Below are 12,342 nucleotides of genomic sequence, written 5' to 3' on the forward strand. Positions count from 1 at the left end.
CAGAAGTTCAGGTCAATAGCTAGGGTATAATGTCAGCAATACAAAGGAATAAAAGGGAACCAAGAGTGGGCAAGAATATGTTTCTACCCAAATCAATTGCATGGACTGTCCACGCTGCCTTTGGTTGACTGAGATGCTGACTATGAGGTAGTCCATAAATCGGGATGACAGCACTAGCACTCTCATTCCCACCAATGGCTCATGGAGGACTTGGGATTCAGAGCACATTTATGACCCTATTTTTGTGATCTTCATGTCTGTGTGCCCTCGGAAGGTCAGGCTTACTTTCTGCTTCTTAATATTTATTATGCTGTTAAGGAGAGAGAGGCATTATGCATTAGCCCAGAATGTAAAACTTAAAGATGTATAGCAGTATGACCATACATAAGGGAGAAAAATGAGAGAGCAGCACTTACTTCATTAGTGAGAAAATATGAAAATGTGCTTGGGATAATCTAAATCCATTTGAATTAATGGCATGCAGTGCATTGTTTCAATATCCTGCCAGCCTGTGAACATACTCCTTACTGTTTGGGTTTATGAAAATTCATGTTCTAAATTGGCAGATGAAACCTAACACCACAGAATTGAAAGGTAATCTTTGCTCCAAATGGTGGAAAGTACATGGCATGTATTATTTTCTCCTCACAGCAATTCTATAAACACAGATGCTAAAATTTAGTATCAACATTTTATACATGTGGACAAAGATGCTCTAAGATATTAACTGGCAGCTTGTTTTAAAGATAAACAAGGCTGGATACTGGTTAAACCATTAAGGACAAGTTTTACCCCATTACAACTGTTGCAGTGGGGGAAGGATTCACATGTGAACTAACTCATCTTCACTTTGAACAGAGGTGTCTGAGTCATTTCAAAGAGAGAATTAAGGAGTATGGAAGGGGTGAGTGGCAGTTCGGGTGATTCAAATGAGTAAAAAATTACAAAGGGCTAGTTAGTGTAAATAGAATTGGGCCTACTGTTGCTAGCTGGCAGTTACTGGGGTGAGGCTGGGAAGGATAGGCCCTCTCTTTAGGTGTTGGCTGAGACCAACAGTGAATATTTTTCGGCATCCTTGACTTTTCTCATATAGGCACCTTAGGAGAGACCAGGGCACCTTAAGGATATAGATTTAGCATTTCAAAACTATGTTTTCTCAAGCCCTCACAGGCCAAGGTTGAAGCTTAGTCAAGAAAAGGGCCCAGATGAGCCTTGATGGAGTTTGTTCAAGGAAAAAATTTCTGTCACTTGCCAAAGACTGCAAGCAAATAAGTGGCAGAGGCACTTTAAAATGAAGTATTATGGCACCTTCCAAAAAATTACACTTAAATAGTGCACAGTGTTCTGTAGAACCAAGCAACAACCTACCTCAAAACAAAATTCAAATAAAAAGGAGGAGGGGACTGAGGATGTAGTTCAGTGTGAGAACCTTTGCCAAAAATGTGCAAGACCCTGAGTTCAGTCCCCAGGACTGCCAAAATACTTCAAGAGTGGACTCTATGAACAAGTGGAAGTGCAGCATACTACAATGTAGCAAACTCTTCAAAAGGCAAACCAGTTTACATGATCAGCTTTCTGTTCCTGGGACAAAGTACTTGAGACAGGCAGCTCAAAGGAGTAGGGTTTATTTTAGATTGTAGCTTTGTATGTTTCATACCATGATCTTCTGACCTGTAGAAAGATCACGATGGGAGGGAGTAGCAGAAGAAAACTGCTCAACTCATGGCGACCAGGAAACGGAAGCAGGGGGAGAGCCAGAGAGGGAGGGGTGGGGCTGAGGCCCACATGCAGTCCTCAAGGTTTACCTACATAACCCAACCAGAGGCACCCAGAAGTGCACCTAGTATTAATATGATGACTGTTATCTAATGTGTTACACGTTTGGAAAGATTATCACTACTCTAATGAATTTGCTCCACCAATATACTGTTTGAAATTAGAGTACACTTTTTTTTTTAATCATTAGTTTTGCCTCTAAACTCAGCTGGTTTAAGGGAATTCATTGGCTTCTTGGGAGGTGCAAGATTGAGGATTCATATTGCACATAAAAAATTAATTCTTGGTCCATTATTATTTTCAACCAGTGTTAATAATGTATTAGATGGGTTTATTGCACAGATATGGATGTATAGATGGGCACATTTTGGGTTACACTGGTTAGATGTGATTCTGAGATCACTGTTATTCCAAACCAAATCTAATGTTTATTGGTCTAATACTTTAAAACATATGGCTCAGTTCATAAAAGGGGCTTATTCAAAGAGTGCTTTGAATAAACAAGCAAAACATTGCTTCTGTAAAAGCTACATTTCTGATATTAATCAAATCAGTCTTCCTTGGCATACAAATGATGAATTCACGATTGAAACTTCTGATATAAGGCACAGCACAACATTTTAAAAACTAGCAAAGTACAAATATAACATCATGCAAAGACATCACAATATTATATAAATCTTTCCTGATATTTTGTTGTTTCACAGTATATAAAATAAATTTTAGATTTACAAAGTTGCACTTGAATAATTATTTCCAAAGAGATGTTTATTTCTCCTATTATGTGCATACCCAGCATTCCAGTTTTCCTCCCTAAGGAAATGTAAATGCTTTCTTTCAAAGGAGAAAACCATAAGTTATAAATAAGTAAAGCAAAAGCATAGAAAATCTTCAAGTTCTTTAACAGTGACTTCATACTTAAAATGTTATTTTGAATAAGATGTTAATAAAATATATTTTTCTTTTCCACTGAATTGCTCTATAATTTCACCAATCTTAAACATATGATGTTAATCTTTTTTTTTCTCACTGAGTTTATTGGTACTTTTCACGTATACAGCACAGTTACATTCATCACTGGGATCTTGTACCTTTAGATGACAGATCTTGGATCTCCTTTTCTCCCTATACCCCTGCCCTCCCTTTCAACTCCTCCACACTTCCCTGTTTACAAAGACTTTGTTTCCTTTTTTTCCTTTTCTCGTATTTTGTATTTTCCCTTATTTCCTTTCCCCTATGCTTCCCACTTCCGCTACACCTTTAGCCCCATTCCTCCTATTTCACGTTGTCAGTTATACAATTTGGATCGTATTTACACTTTCAGTTTTTCACACCAGAAAAACTGTTTGGTATTTAAACATGTGTGTCTTATTTCACTTGAGTATATCCTCAATATACATCCATTTTCCTATAAATGTCTCTAATTTCTTATTCTTTGTGGCTGGGTAGTACTTCATTTTATAGAAAACCACATATTCTTTATTTAGTCTCCAGTAGATGAGCAACTTGGCTGTTTCCAACTTTTAGCTATTACAAACTGTGCCGCTATAAACATGGGTGCACATATATCGCTCTGGTATGATTCTTTTAATTCTTTTGAAAAGATACCCATCAGAGGGTTAGCTGGGTCAAATGGAACCACTAATCCTAGTTGTTTGAGGTATCTTCATATTGATTCCCACAGTGGTTGCACCAGGCTGCACTCCCACCAACAATGGAGAAGGGTTCTTTCTCCCTGCCAGCATTTGTTATGGGTTGATTTCTTGATAGTAGCCATTTTTTCTGGGTGAGGTGGACTCTCAATATTTTATTCATCTGCATCTCTCGAATGACCAGTGATATTGAACATTTTTTCATATATTTATTTGCTGCTTTTACTTTGTCTGAGAAATGTCTGCTCATTTCAGATGACCAGTTTTGAATCAGGTGTTTATATTTGGGCTGCCAGATTTTTTTGAGTTCTTTATATATTCTAGATAATACTGTGAGGAGCAGCTGGTAAATTTTTTTCCCACATTGTAGGTTGTCTCTTATCTCTGTTGATGGTTTCTCTTGCAGTGCAGAAGCTTTTTAATAAGATGAGATCCCAGTTGTTGATTCTTGGTGTTAGTTCCCATGCTACTGAAGAATTGTTCATAAAGTCTTTTCCTATGCCAATGTCTTTGAGAGTTCTACCTAATTTATCTTCCAGCAAGTTCAATGTTTCTGTTTTAATATTTAGATCTTTAATCCACTTGGATTTTAGTTTAGTGCATGGGGAAAGGTAAAGGTCTGGCTTTAATCTTTGATAAATTGAAATCCAGATTTTCCAACACAATTTATTAAAGAGGCTATCTTTCCTCCACTTAGGATGGTTGCCTCCTTTGTCAAAGATGAGGTAGCTTAGTACATCTGGAGTTGTTTCTGTATCTTCCAATCTATTGCACTAATTCTTGGGTCATATACTTTGCTAGTACCATGCTGTTTATACCACAGTGGCTTTGTAGTATAGTTTCAAGTTGGGGATTGTGATAAGCCCTGTCATGTCTCCGTTGCCTAGAATTGCTTTTGCTATTCTAGGTTTCTTCTTGTTCCAAATGAATTTTTGGATTGTTTTCTGTAGTTCTGTGAGATATAGTGTTGGAATTTCAATCAAGATTGCATTGAATCTGTATAGCAGTTTTAAAAGTATGGCCATTTTCACCCTGTTGATTCTTCCTATCCAGGAGCAAGGGATATCTTTCCATTTTCTTATATACTCTTCAATCTCTTTTTTTTTCAGAGTGATGTAGTTTTCAGTTTGTGGGGACCCAGTCATGGCCCACTGGCATTAGACATTTGGAAAATAACTTCTTCCTGTACAATTAAGGCATTGATACAATGTAACATTTGTTTCTTTTCAAGGACACTATTTGTTGAGCTTGTTTTGTTCTTTGACTCTGGGATAACAGGAACTCATTAGCCAAAGATTTGATGAGTCAGGAAATCCGGTCTTTACATAAAGATAAAAACAATTGCTTGGTGCTTCATGTTGTTGTATGCCCTTAAAAGCTTCCTGTTGATGTGAGTCTTTAAAAGGAGCTGTTTCTGTGAAATAAATCAGACTTCTCTTGGTCTCCACTCAAGCTTGAGTGTTCTTTCCTTTCTCAACCCTCACTCCCCAATTCAGGCTGGTTTGTGTTGTGATGGCTGGGCTGCTACACAGAGGTCTTTTTTTTCCTTCATTTAGATTGATTCCTAGATACTTCATTTTTTGGGATGCTATTGTGAAAGGAATTGTTTCCCTAATTCCTCTCTCAGTGAGTCTGTTATGTGTGTATAAGAAGGCAATTGATTTTTGCATGTTGACCTTGTATCCAGCTACTCTGTTGAAAGTCAATTAAGTCTAGAAGTCTTTTGGCGCAGTTTTTTCTTTTTTGTTTTTTTGGTACCAGGGATTGAACTCAGGTTCTTGTGCTCGTGAGACAGGTAGCTGAACCACTGAACTAAATTCTTGGCCCTTTGCAGAGTTTTTCAGGTCTTCTATATATAGAGTATCATATCATTAGCAAATAATGACAGTTTAACTTCTTCCTTTCCTATCTTTATTGCTTTAATTTATTTTTCATGTCCAATTGCTGTGGCTAATGTTTCCAGGGCTATATTGAATAGGAGTGGTGATAGTGGAAATCCTTGTCTTGTTCCTGATTTTAGGGTGAAGGTTTTCAGTTTTTGGCCATTCAGTATGATGTTGGCTGTTGGTTTTTCATAGATAGCCTTTATCAAGTTAAGACAAAGACCATTTTCTCCAGGTTTTTTTTTTTTTTATCATGAATTGGTGTTGAATTTTATGGAATGCTTTTTTTGCACCTATTGAGGTGATTATATGGTTTTTGTCCTTGACTCTGTTAACAGTGTATTGCATTTGTTGATTTACATATGTTGAAACATCCTTGCACCTCTGGGATTAATCCAATTTGGTCAGGGTGTATGATCTCCTTGATCACCCTCTGTATTCTGTTTGCCAGTATCTTATTGAGGATTTTTGCACCTATGTTCATTAGAAATTGGCCTGTAGTTCTCTTTTTGGGTTGGGTCTTTCCCTGGTTTTGGAATCAAAGTAAGACTTGATTCCAGGAATAAATTTGGAAACATTGCATCCCTTTCAATTTTACTGAAAAAATTTAAAAAGTAGTGGCAACAGTTCTTCTCTAAATATATTGTAAAATTCAGCATTGAAGCCATCAGGACCTGGGCTTTTCTTTGTTGGTAAATTTTTAATTACATTTTCAATTTCACTGGTGGTAATTGGGGTATTCAAAATTTTTATACCTTCCCTGTTCAACTTTAGTAATTCATATGTATCTAGAAATCTGTCCATTTCTTCTATATTTTCTATTTTATTAGAGTACAAGTTCTTGAAGTAGGTATTGATGATCCATTGGATGTCTGCTGGATTTGTTGTGACTTCAACTTTTTCATTCATAGTTGCATGGATCTGAGCTTTTTCTTTCCTTTTTTGACAAGGTTGGCTAAGGATATATCGGTTTTATTCTTTCAAAAAACCAACTCTTTGATTCATTGATTTCTTTTGGTATCATTCTCTTAGTCTCCATTGCATTGATTTCTGCTCTGATCTTTATAATTTCTCCCTTGTATGAGCTTTTGTTTTTTCTTGCTCTTCTTTTTTGAGGAGCTTAAGCTGTATCATTAGGTTGGTTGTTTGAGCTAACTCTGTTTTTCTAGAGTGGACATTCACTGTATGATTTTCCAAGTAGAACTGCTTTCATTGTATCCCATAGATTCCAGTATTTTTGTATTGACATTATCATTTATTTGTAAAAACTGAGTAATTCCTTCTTTGATTTCCTCTGAGACTTATTGATTGTTCAGGAGAGTGTTGTTCAATTTTCTGTGTTTGTGAAGTTCTTATACTATTGATCTCCAGCTTAATTGCACTATGATCTGATAATATACATGGAAGAATTTCAGTTCCTTTGCATTTATTTAAACATGTTCTATGACCTAATATGTGATCTATTTTGGAGAATGACCCATATGCAGCTGAAAAGAATGTATATTCGGATTTTGTTGTGTGGAATACTCTGTAGAAGTCTATTAAGTCCATTTGTTCAAAAGCTCAGTTCAGTTCTAGTATTTTGTTGTTGATTTTTTGTCTAGATCTGTCTACTTGTGAGAGTGGGGTATTTAGGTCCCCCACTGCAATTGTATTAGTGCTTATTTGGTTTTTCATGTCCCTTAATATTTGTTTTGTATAGTCAGAAACATTAAAATCTGATTGCCATCTTTTCCTCTTGGATTGTTCCCTTTACAGGGATGTAGTGACCTTCTTTGTCTCTCTTAATTAGTTTTGGTTTTAAATTTACTTTGTTTCCAAATAAAATAGCTACCTCTGCTTTTTTTTCTGGACTCCTGTCACATGGAGAACTGTTTTCATCCTTTCACTTTCAGCCTATGAATTTCTTTTTGAACTAGGTGTATTTCTTGTATACAACATATTGTTGGATTTTTGCTTCTTAATCCATTCTGTTAGTCTGTTTCTTTTGATTGGTGAATTGAGGCCATTAACATTAATGGTTATAACTGATATGTATTGATTTATCCTTCTCATGTTATTGTCCTGTTATTTGCTCTTTTTAATTTTTAATATGATGTTAATCTTATGTTTTCCAATTTATATGAGTCTGGTAAAGACATTTAAATTTTTTTAAATGAAAAAATTAAACAAGTTTAAACATTTGAAAATAACCTTTTACTCCATATCGAAGTTACAGGATGTTGTAGAGGAAAGTCACGTATCTGTGAAGATTAGTTCATCTCCATGTTCACAATCTCCATGCTCATGATCTCTCCCAATAACCAGCAGCACCAAGTATCCTTTTCTTCCTGAACCTCTCCTCTTTCTTTCTTAGGGATTATTACATATGTATTTGCCTCTTTTAAAATGCCTAAGACCATTACAGCTATACTGATCTCACACTTTCTTCAATCAGTCACTATCACCTCCACAAATTTATTGCATGGTTTATGTCTTGACATTTTTTGCATGGTTTATTTCATATTTAGCCATCAACCTAACTTCATTTAGGAAATTTTTAATTCAATCATTCATTCAAAAATTTCTCCTTGAATATCTACAACATACTGGATATTCTGTCCTAGGTGCTGGTATGCAATTGTGGTTCAACAATCTTCCATCAGTACCCACACTGAACTTTATTGTGTGCTAAAAAAAATGTTGTAGAGTCCCATTTTCAAGAGCAGGAGGTTTTCAGAAATGCTATCTCATAAAACCTGAGTATATTTTCTGTGGACTACTCAAGTTGCTGCTGATCACCAACAGAATAATGTACAGCCTTGCCCTTTGAATTCTGGTCCTGTCCAGCTGTTTTATCAGTCATGGCTTGGTCTTGTTTCTATTCCTGAGACTCTAATATTAAGAACCTCTGCTTCCACACAATTAAGCTTATAAACATATAGTTTTATAGATGGATTAAAAAGTAGATTTCCAAGGTGGAGACATTTGGATGACTGATTTTCTAATGACAACTAATGTGAAATGAAAATTTTACTTGAACCAAGATTATGATTAAATACTCATCTTTAAACTCTGCCAAGAACTTTACCTTCAAGAAGCATAGAGGCTTTTAATTTTCCAACAATGCACATTTGGCACAGCAGGCGATGTTGTAGAACACAAGGAAAATTGTACCCAACCTATCTGTTTGTAAACCAAATCATTGGTGAAGGGAAGCATTTGTGAACTGAGGCATTACTGCATATTTCTAGAGCTATAATGGAAAATTTATCTTCTTCAGTATTAGTACTCCCTCTAGTTCTTCAGTACTAGTACTCCCTCTAGTTCTTTATGTGCTAGAGTTTGAAATTATTTTCTTGATTTGATAATGTGTTTATTTTCTGTAATTAAAAAGACAGGATTTCATTCCCTAGAAGTTTACAAGTTTGACTACATTATTTTCACTTATTTAGAATATTTAATTTATTTTTATCACTTCTGAGCCAATAGATGATGGAGCCATTAAGTAGAAAATGGATCCTCAGCAGACTTGCTGTGTTTCTTTTTTTTTTTTCATTGAGTTTATTGGTACATTTTAGGTGTACAATACACTTACATTTATCATTAGGAACTTGTACCCTTACATGATTCTTATTTTTTTTCACATTCTTCTGCCCTTCCTTCAACTCCTCAACCCTTCCCTATTTATAAAGACTTTGTTTCCATTTTTTTCCTTTTCTCATATCTTTTTTTTCCTTTCTTTCCTTTTCCTACCCTTCCCACTTCCCCTACTCCTTTAGCCCATTTCTTCCTATTTCACATTATCAATTATACAACCTGAACCTTGTTTACACTTTTGACTTTTCACACCAGACTTGCTATGTTTCTTACTGTGGTCACACCTGTTGTTTCCAGGAAGTGTGGTATCCTGATGCCTCAGACAACATTCACTGGACTCTTAGATTTGACTGGTTTATTTGTCAACGTATTTTAGGACAGCGTAATGTAGAACTGCCAAGTTTTGTCTGGTTTTCAAGGACAAGTTTAAGAGAAACAGTTGAATCTTTTGCCAAAGGAGACATTCCTTTGTCTTACAAAGGAATATGGAACCTTAATTTCAGATATCTGACAAATCTCAGTGTTGTTTTAGAACTGAAATTATACAATTATAATGAATGACCAATGAGTCTCTCTCTTATTTTAGCAGACATAAATGCATTGAGAACTTTGTGACATTTTGTTACCAAATAGGAGGTGAACTATTCTTTCTCTGCTAGTGATTATCCAAAATACCTGTAGATTTTTATAGAAAATGAAGTGCAAACTATATTAAAATTAATTTATGATACTTTGTGTAAATGTTATATTAAGGTTTCCAATAATTTGTTGAAATTAAATTTTAGAAATCACTAATCTTTTTCATTCATTAAAACATACAAGCTGGCAAAACAACAACGAACCACATGCCTGATTTTTTTACTATTTATTGTAAGCCAAGAGTTTCCCTGACCTCTAAATACATGTCAGTGAAGAGGTTCTTGCCTTCAGAGAAGTTGCACTGTAGTGTGGAAGAGAAATTCTATGCAAGCACATAACATTAAGACAAAATGCTTGAGATAATGAGAAGTGTTAAGGAGAGAATTTTTTTAAGTGGTTAAAGGATAACTAGAATAGAGGGGTCAAAAAACCTTCCTGTAAACAGATAACATTTGAGCAGAGATGTGAGTGAAAAATGACTAGCAGCCAACAGTTTGTATAAGGAAAAACAAATCCAGGCAAAGAAAAAGAGCAAATGCAAAAGCCCTGAAGAAAGGGGTTTGGTCTGTCAAAAAGAACACGGAGGCCAGGGTTGCTGCTGAGTGAGTGTGAAGGGCAGAATCATTACTGGCATCAGAGGGATGGCAATGGCTTAAGAAATAATAAACACTGAAAGGAGTTTGGAATTTATTTAAACTAAAAAAACAAACAGAGCACTTTAGTTGAAGGAGTGTTATGATGTGTTTTAAAAGGTAATTTTGCCTAATCTCCAGAAAATGGACTCCAGAATTTTCTGCTCTTTTCCAGGAGGAGAAAGAAGGAATCCAGATGAGGCTATCCCAGGAGTTTTGGCAGTGATGAAGACCTTCAGAACAGGGAGAGTGTGATACAGATGGTAAGTCATAAATCCAATTATAGGTGTTGAAGATGGAGACCCCATGCCTCATTCATGGGTTAATTGCAGGGAATGTTGAAAAAAAGAGTAAAGCAATCTACTTAAGATTTTGCATCAGAAATTGGATCACTAAATAGTCCCACTGATAAGAGTAGAAGCTTGGGTTAATTGCAGGGAATGTTGAAAAAAAGAGTAAAGCAATCTACTTAAGATTTTGCATCAGAAATTGGATCACTAAATAGTCCCACTGATAAGAAGAGAAGCTGAAGGGAGGGCAGGGACAAGGGGAAAAAAATGAGAACCAAGACCACCTGTCATGTAAAGGTACAAGATCCAATGTGAATGTAACTGTACTGTATACATAAAATGTACCAATAAACTCAATAAAAGAAAAAAATAGTAGAAGCTGAGGAATAAAAAGGTTTAGAGATTGAGGAAGACAAATTTGAGACATGTTAAGGGCTCATAATTACTACATTGAGCATAGGGCTTACACACTGCTATTAGGAAGAATTTTTCTTTTCCCATGCCAACTTCCAATAAGTAACTGAATGTTCAAACATACTCCAAGGGTTCCATCTTTCTGGATTATTTGGATCAAAGCTAATAAATGTTTTCATAGCTTTTTAGTCTTTCTCAGATTTAAAAACTAAGCCTCCGATTACTTCACACACATATACTTTCTCAGAATAACAAAAATCAGAAACTACCTTCAGAATTACAAATTCTTGCTCCCCAGAGTCAATTCAGCAAGGAGAACAAATCTTGGTCTGCCTTCTTTTTCTATCATTCACTCCTCTCCATTCTGGTCTAATTGTGCCATCTGACATCCAAAGCCATCAAGAAGCTGAGTTAGCACCGTCTTCTCTTTAAATATTAACTGCTGAGGAAGCAGCCACACCCTACAAGCTTTCTGGCTCCTGTCACTCCCCCACTTTAAATCCCCCTATGAAACTGAGTCCAGAAAGGAGCACAAAACCAGTTTTGGAACTTCTACGTGGTAACTAGCACTTTGTTTTGCAATGAGAAGTTAGTTGCTGCCAGTTTTCTTGAGTTTGTCAAAGACACAATGGAGTCAAATTTTAACATCTGGTTACATCTGTTAGGTCTTCAGATTTGATATATGAACAGAGAGAGGTAGAGCGAGCTTTCTTTCTTCTTGAAACTTCCACACATTGGTCTAATGTTAAGCCTTTCTCAATGCACTCTGGCCTTACTCCACCAACCTTACAACTAAATCACTGGAAAATATCAGGTTGTGTTGAAAGGTATATGTATATTCTGGTTTTGCTATTTCTTAGTTCTTCCCCTGTGAGCAGATGGGGTAACTTTTTGCACTTAATCTTAGCCAAAAGACCGAGAAGTGATGGGGTGACTTTTTAAGATCTGTTTCCTTGTTGCCTTTCTAGGTATTAAGCCCTGCCTACATCAAAACATGGTTTAGATCAAGTGAGATTAAGTTTGTGAAAGCACTTTCTAACTTAGAAGTGATGCTCCAATAGAAGGATGCTAAATACTTTGGTCCCCTTCACCCACAGCACAGTCTTGCTTTGAAAGTAGCCCTGTTCTCCTGTTCACGCCTAAGAATGATTATCCCTCTTGTTCTTTAGTCAAGATTCAGAGCTGGCAATCAGCTCGTGTTCACTCTCACTTATAAGACATTTAGAAATGGGAGGAAAGGAGCTAAAGATGTAGGGAAGGTGTGATACGTAGGGGAAGAACAAAAAGGGAAAAGAAAAAAATGTGAGAGAATGAAAAGATGAAAATAAAGTGTTTGTAGATGGGGAGGGGAGGAGGGGGTGAAGGGAGGGCAGAGGTAAGGGGAAAAAAATGAGAATCAAGACTTGCCATGTAAAGGTACATGATCCCAACAATGAATGTAACTGTACTGTATCCCTAAATGTACCAATAAACTCAA

The 12,342-nt window shown here is 36.1% G+C and overlaps 1 protein-coding gene across 1 annotated transcript in view; it reads left to right on the plus strand.

The window, feature by feature from the left end:
- Scin (scinderin) overlaps positions 1 to 12,342 on the plus strand; it is an 819,415-nt gene that overhangs the window by 788,963 nt on the left and 18,110 nt on the right. Inside the window, exon 20 of the transcript XR_004514640.1 lies at positions 10,337 to 10,424. The gene's annotated coding sequence lies outside the window, so the exon portion shown is untranslated. The remainder of the gene's footprint in view (positions 1 to 10,336; positions 10,425 to 12,342) is intronic.

Source organism: Fukomys damarensis, unplaced genomic scaffold, assembly GCF_012274545.1.
Source record: "Fukomys damarensis isolate Sample0158 unplaced genomic scaffold, DMR_v1.0_HiC HiC_scaffold_4, whole genome shotgun sequence".
NCBI lineage: Eukaryota > Metazoa > Chordata > Mammalia > Rodentia > Bathyergidae > Fukomys > Fukomys damarensis.